Here is an 11,483-nt window from a genome sequence, read left to right on the forward strand (position 1 = left end):
TCATTGGCTTTGGCCCCAGAGAGGGAACCAGAATAACCAAGATCAAAAGTATGATCAAGTATGATTCAAGGATGAAAATACAATAGCAAAAGGTCCTATTTATAGAAAACTAGTAGCCTAAGGTTACAGAAATAGGTAATTAATGCAGAGATCTTCTTCCGGGCCCACTTGGTGTGTGCTTGGACTGAGCATTGAAGCTTTTACATGTAGAGACTTTTCTTGGAGTTAAACGCCAGCTTTTGTGCCAGTTTGGGCGTTTAACTCCAACTTTTATGCCAGCTCTGGCGTTTTGATGCCAGAATTTCTATGCTGACTTGGAACGCCGGTTTGGGCCATCAAATCTCAGGAAAAGTATGGACTATTATATATTGCTGGAAAGCCCAAGATGTCTACTTTCCAACGCAATTGAGAGCGCGCCAATTAGGCTTCTTTATCTCTAGAAAATTTACTTCGAGTGCAGAGAGGTCAGAATCCAACAGCATCTGCAGTCCTTTTTCAGCCTCTGAATCGGATTTTTGCTCAGGTCCCTCAATTTCAGCTAGAAAATACCTAAAATCACAGAAAAACACACAAACTCATAGTAAAGTCTAGAAATATAATTTTTATTTAAAAACTAATAAAAACATAATAAAAACTAACAAAAATATACTAAAAACATACTAAAAACAATGCCAAAAAGCAGATAAATTATCCGCTCATCAATAGGTTTTAAGTATCCCCATGGAATTCATTCTGGGAAGAGCTTGAGGTGTTATGCATGTATTGGACTTGCTCCGGTTGCTGCTCATAGTTGCTTTTCTCAAAAGCTTCTTCACTTTGGCTCTATCCATTTGAAGGTTGGCTTGTTGTGCTAACTGTAGCCACTTGAAGTCCATCAATTTTCTTTGCCATTATCTCCATTTGTTGCTAAATTTGCTGGTACATGAACTTGTTCTGTGCCAAGATAATGTCCACTCCTTCTAGCTCCAACATACCTTTCTTTTGAACTGGTTGGTGTTGCCTTTGATGAGCATAGAAGTATTGATTGTAGGTCACAGTGTCTATGAGATTCTGGGCTTCTTCAGCTGTCTTCATTAGTTGTAATGAACCTCCTGCAGAGTAATCCAAGGACTCTTGAGCTTTTAGAGTCAACCCCTCATAGAAATTCTGATGTCTGTCCCATTCACTGAACATCTCAGGTGGACATTTCCTAATCAGAGCTTTGTATCTTTCCCATGCCTCATAAAGTGATTCTCCCTCCATTTGAATGAATGTTTGCACTCCTGTCTTCAATCTTATGATCCTCTGAGGTGGGTAGAACTTAGATAGGAATTTGTTCACTAAATCATCCCAAGTGTTGATGCTTTCTTTGGGGAATGTCTCCAACCATTGAGATGCCTTGTCCCTCAAAGAGAATGGAAACAACAGTAACTTGTAGATATCCGGATGCACACCATTGGTTTTGACAGTTTCACATATCCTCAAGAAGACAGATAGGTGTTGATTTGGATCCTTAAGGGGGCCTCCTCCATAGAAACAATTGTTTTGTACCAAAGTGATAAGTTGAGGCTTCAATTCAAAGTTATTTTCATGAACATTGGGAGTGAGTATACTGCTTCCACAGTTTCTTAGATTGGGGAAGGTGTATGATGCTAGAACTCTCCTTTGAGGTTGACCATTATTGTTGGACACCTCTTCTGGTAGATTGGGGAGGTTACCCTCCATCTCTTGATCTTCCCCTTCTGATTCTTCTTCTCCAATCACTCCCTTTCCTCTTGCTTCTCTTCTCAATCTCAAGAATGTTCTCTCTAACTCAAAATCAAAAGAGGTAGATGCACCTCTTCTTCCTCCTGGCATATAACACAAATAAACCAGAAACTAAAAACAAAGCACTCTGTTGCTAGAATGAGGTTAAGGTTAGTTTAAACAAAACTTCAAACAATTAGTGTGCTTAACAAAAACAAAGAAAAATGCTTAATCTAAATTATCGCCTACTTAATCATTGTCAATCTAAATCAATCCCTGGCAATGGCGCTAAAAACTTGAAACGTGAAAATTAGATTTCACGTGTAACCGGCAAGTATACCAGATCGTATCAAGTAGTAAAACTCACCGGAGTGAGGTCGATCCCACAGGGATTGGAGGATCAAGCAACTTTAGTAAGATGATGAGTCTAGTTAAGCTAACAAGTGATGATTTGAGTGAAAATTGATTAACAGAATGCAAATTGCAAGAAACTTAAAGAGTTGAATATAAATTGCTTGAAACTTAAATGGCAAGAAACTTAAATGACATCAAAAATAAATTGCAAGAAAGTAAAAGTGCAGAATTGTAAAGAGCAGAGAAGTAAATTGTAAGTAAATAAAAGATGAAATTAAATGGCAGGAATATTAAATTGCTAGAAGATAGAAGGGAATTGGGTAGTGGGTATTCGAACTAACTAAAGAGCAATAGAAATGAAAATTGATGGAAGAGATCACTAGGGATCAGAGATGTAAATTCTCGTGAATTGATGATGATCAATCCCTTCTCAATCATGGGGATAGATCCATGGCGGCTTGTGAATAATTGAGCCCCAATATCTTGGTGACTCAATTTCTTTCAACACAATCAATTGCCACTCTCATGATCTAATTGTTCATGAGAAAAGATGAAGTTCAATAGCTAAGCTTTCATGCCACACAACTCTCAGGGTTTCAACCAAGGGTGGTTACATCTCACATACCAACCCAAAGTATATCAATCAACAGAATTATGAAAGGATGAACTCTAAACTGAATTTCTGTGACTCCTTTCTCAAGTTCCTCACATAATTCAAATAGATTCAATTCCTCTCTTGATAGTAATTGAATCTATGAAGAGCAAGAGTCTCCTATTGGAAAAATCCACTTGAATTGAGAAGAAAAGAAGAGATATCAATTCATCTAAACAAACAGAGCTCTTCCCCCTAGTGAAAATGGGGTTTAGTGAATCATGGATCCAATTACAACTACAATTGCAAAATGTAAATTTAACTAAGTGTAGAGAAGAATGAAGAAGAAGAATTCTCTCCAAAACTAAAATTGAAAGCTACAAGAAAACAAAGTAGATGACCGGTATGCAACCAAAAATGGAGTAAAAAGCCAAAGTAAAAAAAACAAAAGGTAAAAATTGTTAAAAAAGTCCTTTCCAAGTACAAACTTTCTCCTATTTATACTAGTCTTTAGGCTCCTTGAAAGGCCTTCAACCATGCATCTCCAGATCAGGTAATGGGCTTTGTCTGTGTTCGATCCAGCAGCTGCCAAATGAGAATGAAGCACTTTCGGGGAAACAAAGAGCTTGTACGCGTGCCTCAGCAATTCTGGTCCATCGAGCACGTTATTGGCACACACGCCTTTGTATTTTGTACGTTGGTAGTGTGTGTTAATCCCTCCTGGGTTGAGACTTGGTGAGGGTGTTGCTAACTTGATTTTTAAGTTGGCAACGTTCTCTTCTGCTCCCTGAAGGTCAAAATCTTTGCATAGGCGTTGCTAACTTGCATTCTAAGTAAGCAACGTGTTCTTGTTCTTGGGGCTTAAAGATGCCTATTGCTTGAGCTTCAATTTCATGCCTCACTATAGACTATTATGCATCATTAGAAAGCTCTGAATGTCAGATTTCCAACGCAACTAGAAACACCTCGATTGGATCACTGTAGCTCAAGTTATGCTCCAATGAATGGGACAAGGTTAGCCTGCTAAAATCGTAGGCGTTACTGGTGAACACGCCTTTGCATTTTGGCGTTGCAAACCCCTTTAGTTTCTAAGGCTTCAAATGAAGCCAGCTTCTGACGCTTCAAACCAATGTCAACCCCGTACTATTATATATCGTTGGAAAGCTCTGGATGTCTACTTTCCAATTCCGTTGAGAGCGCATCATTGGAGGCTCTACAACTCAAGATATATTCCATGGAAGATGAAGAGGTCAGCTGGCCTGACTACATGTTGATACCATGTTCATCTTTGCACTTTCGGGGCAAGTTTTCTCCCTTAGATTTAGTGCCACCGTGTAATGCCATATATGCTTGGAAAGAACTTGATTCCTACTTTTCAATGTGGTGCACGAAATCACAATCACACTTTTGTAATTCCGCACAACTAACCAGCAAGTGCACTGGGTCGTCCAAGTAATACCTTACGTGAGTAAGGGTCGATCCCACGGAGATTGTCGGCTTGAAGCAAGCTATGGTTATCTCGTAACTCTTAGTCAGGATATCAATAATTCTGAGATTTAATTGTAAAAAGTAGAAGTACATGAAATAAATACTTGTTTTAAAGTAATGGAGAACAGGTTGAGGTTTTGGAGATGCTCCATCTTCTAAATCTCTGCTTTCCTACTGTCTTCTTCTTCAAGCACGCAAGGCTCCTTCCATGGCAAGCTGTATGTTGGGTTTCACCGTTGTCAATGGCTACCTCCCGTCCTCTCCGTGAAAATGTTCAACGCGCTCTGTCACAGCACGTCTAATTGGTGCGCAAAAATTGTGATTACAATTATGTAAAATTCATTGCTCTTTCTTTCCCTGGTAACGGCGCCAAAAACATGATGCCAATACCATGGTTCACAACTTCGCACAACTAACCAGCAAGTGCACTGGGTCGTCCAAGTAATACCTTACGTGAGTAAGGGTCGAATCCTACGGAGATTGTTGGTATGAAGCAAGGTATGGTCACCTTGTAAATCTCAGTCAGGCAGATATAAAATAGTAATGGGGTTTTCGAAAATAATACTAAAATAAAGATAGAAATACTTATGTAATTCATTGGTGAGAATTTCAGATAAGCGCATGGAGATGCTTTCGTTCCTCTGAACCTCTGGTTTCCTGCTGTCTTCATCCAATCAGTCTTACTCCTTTCCATGGCTGGCTTTATGTAAGGATGTCACCGGTGCCAATGGCTACTTTCGATCTCTCTCGGGAAAATGATCCAAATGCTCTGTCACAGCACGGCTAATCGTCTGGAGGCATCACCTTTGTCGTTGGTTGCATCCTATTCCTCCTTGTGAAAATGGTCCGATGCGCTGTCACTGCATGACTAATCATCTGGAGGTTCTCGATCATGCTGGAATAGGATTTACTATCCTTTTGCGTGTGTCACTACGCCCAGCACTCGCGAGTTTGAAGCTCGTCACAGTCATTCAATCCCAGAATCCTACTCGGAATACCACGGCCAAGGTTTAGACTTTCCGGATTCTCATGAATGCCGCCATCAATCTAGCTTATACCACAAAGATCCCAATATCTCGGACTCGGTCCCCTATATTTGTAATCTAAGAGATACTCGTTCAATCGAAGGTAGAACGGGAGTGGTTGTCAGGCACGCGTTCATAGGGAATGATTATGATTGTCACGTTCATCACATTCAGGTTGAAGTGCGAATGAATATCTTAGAAGTGGAATAAGTTGAATTGAATAGAAAACAATAGTACTTTGCATTAATCTTTGAGGAACAGCAGAGCTCCACACCTTAATCTATGGAGTGTAGAAGCTCTACCGTTGAAAATACATAAGTGAAGGTCCAGGCATGGCCGAGAGGCCAGCCCTCAAACGTGATCAATAGATCAAAAGATAATCCAAAGATGTCTAATACAATAGTAAGAAGTCCAATTTATAATAAACTAGCTACTAGGGATTACAAAAGTAAGTAATTGATGCATAAATCCACTTCCGGGGCCCACTTGGTGTGTGCTTGGGCTGAGCTTTGAGTGTTACACGTGTAGAGGTCATTCCTGGAGTTGAACGCTAGCTTTTGTGCCAGTTTGGGCGTTGAACTCCACTTTGCAACTTGTTTCTGGCGCTGGACGCCAGATTTGGGCAGAGAGCTGGCGTTGAACGCCGGTTTGCGTAGTCTAAACTTGGGCAAAGTATGGACTATTATATATTTCTGGAAAGCCCGGGATGTCTACTTTCCAATGCAATTGGAAGCGCACCATTTTGAGTTCTGTAGCTCCAGATAATCCATTTTGAGTGCAGGGAGGTCAGAATCCAACAGCATCAGCAGTCTTTCTTCAACCTCTGAATCTGATTTTTGCTCAAGTCCCTCAATTTCAGCCAGAAAATATCTGAAATCACAGAAAAACACACAAACTCATAGTAAAGTCCAGAAATGTGAATTTAACATAAAAACTAATGAAAAAATCCCTAAAAGTAACCAGATTCTACTAAAAACATACTAAAAACAATGCCAAAAAGCGTATAAATTATCCGCTTATCACAACACCTAACTTAAGTTGTTGCTTGTCCCCAAGCAACTGAAAAATCAAATAGGATAAAAAGAATAGAATATACTATAAATTCCAAACTATCAATGAAACATAGCTCCAATCAAATGAGCGGGACTTATAGCTTTTTGCCTCTTGAATAGTTTTGGCATCTCACTTTATCCATTGAGGTTCAGAATGATTGGCATCTATAGGAACTCAGAGTTCAGATAGTATTATTGATTATCCTAGTTCAGTATGATGATTCTTGAACACAGCTTCTTTATGAGTCTTAGCCGTGGCCCTAAGCACTTTGTTTTCCAGTATTACCACCGGATACATAAATGCCACAGACACATAATTGGGTGAACCTTTTCAGATTGTGACTCAGCTTTGCTAAAGTCCCCAATTAGAGGTGTCCAGGGTTCTTAAGCACAATCTTTTTTTTTTGCTTTGGACCTTGACTTTAACCGCTCAGTCTCAAGTTTTCACTTGACACCTTCACGCCACAAGCACATGGTTAGGGACAGCTTGGTTTAGCTGCTTAGACCAGGATTTTATTCCTTTAGGCCCTCCTATCCACTGATGCTCAAAGCCTTGGGATCCTTTTTATTTGCCCTTGCCTTTTGGTTTTAAGGGTTATTGGCTTTTAGCTCTTGCCTCTTGGTTTTAAGAGCTTTTGGCTTTTTCTGCTTGCTTTTTCTTTCTATTTTTTTTTTCGCCTATTTTTTTTTCTGCAAGCTTTATTCTTTGCTGCTTTTTCTTGCTTCAAGAATCATTTTTATGATTTTTTAGATTATTAAATAACATGTCTCCTAGTCATCATTCTTTCAAGAGCCAACATATTTAACATTCTTAAACAACAACTTCAAAAGACATATGCACTGTTTAAGCATACATTCAGAAAATAAGAAGCATTGTCACCACATCAATATAATTAAACTAAGTTCAAGGATAAATTCGAAACTCATGTACTTCTTGTTCTTTTGAATTAAAACATTTTTCATTTAAGAGAGGTGATGGATTCATAGGACATTCATAACTTCAAGACAAAGTTACTAACTACTAATGATCATGTAATGAAGACACAAACATGGATAAGCACTTAACATAGAAAACGAAAAAATAGAAGAAATAAGAACAAGGAATGAGTCCACCTTAGTGATGGTGGCGTTTTCTTCTTGAGGAACCAATGATGTCCTTGAGTTCTTCTATGTCTCTTCCTTGTCTTTGTTGCTCCTCCCTCATTGCTTTTTGATCTTCTCTTATTTCATGAAGGATGATGGAGTGCTCTTGATGTTCCACCCTTAATTGTCCCATGTTGGAACTTAATTCTCCTAGGGAGGTATTGATTTGCTCCCAATAGTTTTGTGGAGGCAAGTGCATCCCTTGATGTATCTCAGGGATTTCTTGATGATGAGCTTCTTCATGTGCCTGTTGAGATTCATGAATGTGCTCTCTTGTTTGCTCCATCCTTTTCTTAGTGATGGGCTTGTGAGATGAATCTTTCTATCTCCCATGGCTCAGAGGTGGAAGCATTTGTCTTCCCTTTCCTCTTTCTTGAGGTTTCTCTGGCCTTAGGTGCCATTAATGGTAATGGAAAAACAAAAAGCTTATGCTTTTACCACACTAAACTTAGAATATTGCTCGCCCTCGAGCAAGAGAAGAAAGAATAGATGAAGAAGAAGAAGATATGGAGGAGAGGGAGAAGGGGTTGTGTTTCGGCCAAGAAGAGAAGAGAGGGTTGTGTTGTGTGAAAATTGATTTTGAATTTTAAAAGTGGTGGAGTTTATGAGGTAGGTTTATGGGGAAGAGTGGATGGATGTGAGTGGTGAAGTGGTGATGAGGAAGAGAGATTGAGGTGATTAGTGAAGGGTTTTGGGGAAGAGTGTTTATGGGATGTTGTGAAAGAGGGGTGAGAAGAAGTGAGTGAAGGTAGGTGGGGATCCTGTGGGGTCCACAGATCCTGAGGTGTTCAAGGATTTACAACCTTGCACCAAATTAGGCATGTAAAATGCCTTTGCACACAACTCTGGGCGTTCAGCGCCAGGTTGGTGCCCATTTTGGGCATTCAACGCCCATTTGTTGCCATTTCTGGCGTTGAACGCCAGAACCATGCTTGTTCTGGGCATTCAGCGCCAGCTCCTCTCCAGGGTGCAATTCTGGCGTTCAGCGCCCAGATGATGCCCATTTTGGGCGTTCAGTGCCCAGACACTGCCCATTTTGGGTGTTCAGCGCCAGAACCATTCTCTGTTCTGGCGTTGAACGCCAGACAGGTGCTTCCTCCAGGGTGTGATTTTTCTTCTGCTGTTTTTGATTCCGTTTTCAATTTTTTTGTTTATTTTGTGACTCCATATGATCATGAACCTATAAAGACATATAACTAAGAAAAATATAGTTAGATAAATAAAATTTGGGTTGCCTCCCAACAAGCGCTTCTTTAATGTCAGTAGCTTGACAGTGGGCTCTCATGGAGCCTCACAGATGTTCAGAGCATTGTTGAGACTCTCCAACACCAAACTTAGAGTTTGGATATGCGAGTTCAACACCAAACTTAGAGTTTGGTTGTGGCCTCCCAACACCAAACTTAGAGTTTGACTGTGGGGGCTTTGTTTGACTCTGCTTTGAGAGAAGCTCTTTATGCTTCCTCTCCATGGATGCAGAGAGAGATCCTTGAGTTGTAAACACAAGGTTGTCCTTATTTAATTGAAGGATCAATTCTCCTCTGTCCACATCAATCACAGCTCTTGCTGTGGCTAGGAAAGGTCTTCCTAGGATGATGGATTCATCCTCTTCCTTTCCAATATCCAGGACTATGAAATCAGCAGGGATGTAAAGGCCTTCAACCTTTACTAACACGTCATCTACTTGTCCATAAGCCTGTTTTCTTGAATTGTCTGCCATCTCTAATGAGATTTTAACAGCTTGCACCCCATAGATTCCCAGTTTCTCTATTACAGAGAGGAGCATGAGGTTTATTCCTGAACCAAGGTCACACAGAGCCTTAAAGATCATGGTGCCTATGGTACAAGGTATTATGAAACTTCCAGGATCCTGTCTCTTCTGAGGCAATGTCAGTTGATCCAGATCACTTAGTTCATTGATGAACAAGGGAGGTTCATCTTCCCAAGTTTCAATACCAAATAATTTGGCATTCAGCTTCATGATTGCACCAAGAAACTTGGTAGTTTGCTCTTCAGTAACATCCTCATTCTCTTCAGAAGAGGAATACTCATCAGAGCTCATGAATGGCATAAGGAGGTTCAATGGAATCTCTATGGTCTCTAGATGAGCCTCAGAGTCCTTTGGTTCCTCAGAGGGAAGCTCCTTATTGATCACTGGACGTCCCAGGAGGTCTTCCTCCTTGGGATTCACATCCTCTCCTTCCCTTACAGGTTCGGCCATGGTGCTTATGGCAATGGCCTTGCACTCTCCTTTTGGATTCTCTTCTGTATTGCTTGGGAGAGTACTAGGAGGGATTTCAGTGATCCTCTTACTCAGCTGGCCCACCTGTGCTTCCAAATTTCTAATGGAAGACCTTGTTTCATTCATGAAACTCACAGTGGCCTTAGATAGATCAGAGACTAAGTTTGCTAAATTAGAAGTGTTTTGTTCAGAGTTCTCTGTCTATTGCTGAGTGGATGATGGAAAAGGTTTATTATTGTTAAGCCTGTTTCTTCCACCATTATTAAAGCCTTGTTAAGGCCTTTGATCCTTCCATGAGAGATTTGGATGATTTCTCCATGATGGATTATAGGTGTTTCCATAAGGTTCACCTAAGTAATTCACCTCTGCTATTGCAGGGTTTTCAGGATCATAAGCTTCTTCTGCATAAGAAGCCTCTTGAGTACTGTTGGATGCAGCTTGCATTCCATTCAGACTTTGAGAAATCATATTGACTTGCTGAGTCAATATTTTGTTCTGAGCCAATATGGCATTCAGAGTATCAACTTCAAGAACTCCCTTCTTCATAGGCGTCCCATTACTCACAGGATTCCTCTCAGAAGTGTACATAAACTGGTTATTAGCAACCATGTCAATGAGTTCTTGAGCTTCTGCAGGCGTTTTCTTTAGGTGAGTGGATCCACCTGCAGAAGTATCCAATGACATCTTTGATAACTCAGACAGACCATCATAGAATATATCCAGGATGGTCCATTCTGAAAGCATGTCAGAGGGACACTTTTTGGTCAACTGTTTGTATCTTTCCCAAGCTTCATAGAGGGATTCACCATCTTTTTGTTTGAAGGTTTGAACATCCACTCTAAGCTTGCTCAGCTTTTGAGGAGGAAAGAACTTGGCTAAGAAAGCCGTGACCAGCTTATCCCAAGAGTTCAGGCTATCTTTGGGTTGAGAGTCCAACCACACTCTAGCTCTGTCTCTTACAGCAAAAGGGAAAAGCATGAGCTTGTAGACTTCATGATCTACTCCATTAGTCTTAACAGTATCACATATCTGCAAGAATTCAGTTAAGAACTGAAAAGGATATTCAGATGGAAGTCCATGAAACTTGCAGTTCTGCTGCATCAGAGAAACTAATAGAGGTTTCAGCTCAAAGTTGTTTGCTCCAATGGCAGGAATGGAGATGCTTCTTCCATGTAAATTGGAATTTGGTGCAGTAAAGTCACCAAGCATTCTCCTTGCATTATTGTTGTTGGGTCCGGCTGCCATCTCCTTTACTTGTTCAAAATTTTCAATAAGGTTGTCTCTGGATTGTTGTAATTTAGCTTCTCTTAGTTTCCTCTTCAGAGTCCTTTCAGGTTCTGGATCAACTTCAACAAGAATGCCTTTTCCTTTGTCCCTGCTCATAAGAAAGAGAAGAGAAAAAAGAAAAGAAGAGGAATCATCTATGTCACAGTAAAGAGGTTCCTTATTGTTAGTAAAAAAAGAAGAAGAAGAAAAATTCGAACACAGATAGAAGATGGGGTTCGAGTTTGGTGAGTGATGTGAGGAAGAGATGTTAGTAGATGAATAAATAAATAGAATAAGAGGAGAGAGGGAGATGAATTTCGAAAATAATTTTTGAAAAAGAGTTAGTGATTTTCGACAAAAGTTTTTGAAAAAGGTTAGTAGTTTTCGAAAATTAAAAATAATTAATTAATTAAAAAGAAATTTTGAAAAAGAGGGAAGATGTTTTCGAAAATTAGAGAGAGAGAGAGAGTTAGTTAGGTGGTTTTGAAAAAGATAAGAAACAAACAAAAGGTTAGTTAGGAAGTTAGAAAAGATATTTTGAAATCATATTTTTGAAAAAGATAAGATAAGAAGATATTTTTGAAAAGATATGATTGAAA

The 11,483-nt window shown here is 39.8% G+C and overlaps 1 non-coding gene across 1 annotated transcript; it reads left to right on the top strand.

Annotated features, from left to right (window-relative positions):
• The first annotated feature begins 10,356 nt into the window (after window positions 1-10,356).
• Window positions 10,357-10,464, top strand: LOC112745734 (small nucleolar RNA R71). The gene has a single exon (XR_003173647.1). It is a non-coding gene; the product is annotated as a small nucleolar RNA R71 (small nucleolar RNA).
• Window positions 10,465-11,483: the final 1,019 nt, after the last annotated feature.

Source organism: Arachis hypogaea, chromosome 14, assembly GCF_003086295.3.
Source record: "Arachis hypogaea cultivar Tifrunner chromosome 14, arahy.Tifrunner.gnm2.J5K5, whole genome shotgun sequence".
Taxonomy (NCBI): domain Eukaryota; kingdom Viridiplantae; phylum Streptophyta; class Magnoliopsida; order Fabales; family Fabaceae; genus Arachis; species Arachis hypogaea.